Below are 3,443 nucleotides of genomic sequence, written 5' to 3' on the forward strand. Positions count from 1 at the left end.
GGCAGATCTCTGTAAGTTGAGGTCAGCTTGGACTATGAAGTTTCAGGATAAGTAGGACCACACAGTGAGAACCTGTCTAAAACAAAACAAACAAACAAACAAAAAAACCCCACAAACAAACATATTGCACAGTCAGATCCAGGACTACATTGAATCCTAGTGAAAAATAAACTGCAACAGGGCAGAGATGGGTTGAGAGGAATGACAGAATGACATGAACCACGTTAGTAGATTTACCAGATCCTCACACTAGTGATTTAAATTGAGAGATAAATCTAACCAGAACAGTTCCTGATTACAGCTGTCCTTGGACATCCTAGGCAGCAGGATTTGGCTCAATGCTCCAGGCTCCAGGCTCATGCCTCGTGTGTCCCAAGCTACTAGACCAATAACTTCTCTACACTGCAGCCATGTAGACTGGTCCTCTGCATAGGCCTAGAGCCTTGCTCTAAAGTCCGTTTCCCTCAGCCTCACAGCACCAGCCCCTGTCTGCTTCATAGAGAGTTCTAGGCCATCTGGGGTTGTATATGGAGACCCTGTTTCAAAAACAAGGATTTGGTAGGCAAGAGGGTAGCTCGGGGAATAAAGTACTTGCCCCAAGCCTTATAAGTTAGGTTTGATCCATAGAACACACATGTGGGAGGTGAGAAGCACTTCCCACAGTTGTCCTCGAACCTCCACATGCTCACATTCCACATATGCACTACACACACACACACACACACACACACACCACGTACCACACAAATAAATAAACATACAAGTCAATATAAAACAAACTTACATTTTGAAAAATCATGAAAGAACAGTCCTAACAAATGATTTAATCCACTGATGGATTCAAAATCTGTAAAAAGACTTGGGTGTGGTGGACCCGTGGGATGCGGGGACCCGTGGAGAGCGTGGGTCTCTGGAGACGTGTTCTTGTCGGCCTCTTCCTGCTAGTGCTTCCTGTGCTCACAATGTGTCCTAAGACTTCTGAAGTGAAGAGCTCACAGGATTGTCCCCTTGACTCCGTCCCCTCACATATTTTATCAACACCACAGAAAGGGACTCCACAGCCCGCTGCACTTCCTCTGAGAGAGGACTGGGGAGGCTGAAAAGTTCGGGTGCGACTGTAGCTGGCTAGACCTGACTCGGTTTCCGCTTTATTTTCAGTGTTCCGACCACTCCCGTCTTCTTTACAAAGAGTTCTGAGTATACAGGTAAATTTTAAATTAAAATATGAAGTTTAATTCTACCAGGAATCAGCAAGTAATTCTCCACTCTCACCCTTTCTCTGCGCCCCAGAAGAGCACGATTAAGCAGAGAAAAGATCAGTGTGCACCGAGCAGATGGAGTCCCATGTCTTTTGCTGCCTTCTTCGCTTTTCTAGTCCAGGCAAGAAGGGCCCTTCCGCCAAAAGCAACAAATAGCTCGTGGCCTAAGAAGAAAATCTGAAAAACATTCATAGGCTTCAAGATAATATCTTTTGAAATCTTCTCTTGCACTCCCTTCTAAAATACCTTTTTCTAAAAATAGAATCCTCAGAGTGACCGGAATAAGTGAAGAGTGGGAAGGGGGAGGGGGGGAAGGGGAGGGGGAAGGGGAGGGGGAGTTCCTGCCGAGTTGTGAGAGGGATGTGAATTAAAGCAACTGAAACATGAGCCCCTGTTATTGTGATTTAAAGAGCTAAAGGGTGCCTTTCACCTAAAACATGCAAAATATTTTCAAAACAAGTATCATCTGATACTTGGCAGGCTAAGTCTTATTATTACTGCTCTCCTAGGGAAGGGATTTGTCAAATGGGAAGGCTGGGACTGTGCTAAAATACAAACACTGTCTCAACACAGCTCAAAAGCAGCCATGCTTTGAGGCTGGAGAGATGGCTTGGCAGTTAGGAATCCTGGTTCCCTTCCAGAGGACCCATGTGGTCCTAACTCTAACTCCAGCTCCTGGGAATCCTACTCCATCTTCTGACTTCCGTGGGCTCCCTGCACATGTGATACACGTATATACCTGCAGGCAAAACACTTATACATATAAAATAAAAATAAATCCTAAAAGGTGGAGGGAAAAGGGGCGGGGGCAGGATCAGGTAAGGGAAGTGACAGGAGAGAAGTAGAGAGGGTCAGGAAATGGGACAGAAATATGTAGCAGTGGGGGATGGGGAACTGGGGTACACACTTGAAAGTCCCAGATGCCAGGGAAGTAAGAGGTTCCCAGGACACACCAGGGATGACACTAACCAAAACACAAACAAACCTGTAGAAACCACCTCGAGTAGGCACACCCTCTGTTGAGGGATGGGGCCACCCCACCCACCCATTTTAAAATTTTTAACCTTGAATTGTTCCTATCTAAAGGAAATGCAGAGACAAGAAATGGAGCAGCACTTGGTGACAGGAGATTGGTATAGCTGTCCCCTGAGAGGCTCTGCCAGCACCTGACTAATACAGATGCAGAGACACACAGCTAACCATCAGATTGAGCATGGGGACCCCAATGGAGGAGTTAGAGAAGGACTGAAGGAGCTGAAGGGGATTACAACCCCATAGAAAGAACAACAATATCAACCAATCAGACCTCCCAGAGCTCCCAGGGACTAAAGCACCAACCAAAGAGTACACATGGAGGGACCCATGGCTCTAGCTGCATATGTAGCAGAAGATGGCCTTATCGGGACTCAACGGGAGAGTAGGCCCTTGGTCCTGTGGAGGCTCAGTGTCCCAGTATAGGGCAATGCTAGAGCGGTGAGGCAGGAATGGGGAGGGTAGTACCCTCATGGAGGCAAAAGGGAGGGAGGATGGGGTGGGGGGCAGGGATTGGGGAGGGGAAACTGGGAAAGGGAACAACATTTGAAATGTAAATAAATAAAATAACCAATAAAAATAAATTAATTAATCCTAAAAAGAAAAAGTTAGCCTTCTTTTTATTTTCCTTTTTAAGACAGGGTCTCACTACTAGGCCACCTGTGTCTGTTTCTGCCTCCTGTGTCACTCTGACCAGCCAATTGCCAGTAGTTTTCTGATGTATCCTAGTAAGCTGAAAACTGCTGAAAATTCTACAGAATCATATGGTATTCTCTTCTTTCTTTCTTCCTTTCTTCCTTTCCTCTTCCTTCTCTTCCTCCTCCTCCTCCTCCTCTTCTTCCTCCTCCTCTTCCTCCTCCTCCTCCTCCTCTTCTTCTTCTTCTTCTTCTTCTTCTTCCTCTTCCTCTTCCTCTTCCTCTTCCTCTTCCTTTTTTGAGACATGGTCTCACTATGCAGCCCTGACTGACCTAGCACTCTCTGTCCTAGACCAGATTGTCCTCAGACTGCCTCTGCTTCCTAAAGGCTGAGATTAGTGGTATGTCTCACCATATCCGGCTCCTGTGATCATTGAGATTATAAGAAAAGTAAAATAATGGTGGTGATGATGACGATGATGATGGTGGTGGTGGTGGTGGTTGGTGGTGGTGGTGG

The sequence above is a fragment of the Mastomys coucha genome, unplaced genomic scaffold (genome assembly GCF_008632895.1).
Source record: "Mastomys coucha isolate ucsf_1 unplaced genomic scaffold, UCSF_Mcou_1 pScaffold20, whole genome shotgun sequence".
Taxonomy (NCBI): domain Eukaryota; kingdom Metazoa; phylum Chordata; class Mammalia; order Rodentia; family Muridae; genus Mastomys; species Mastomys coucha.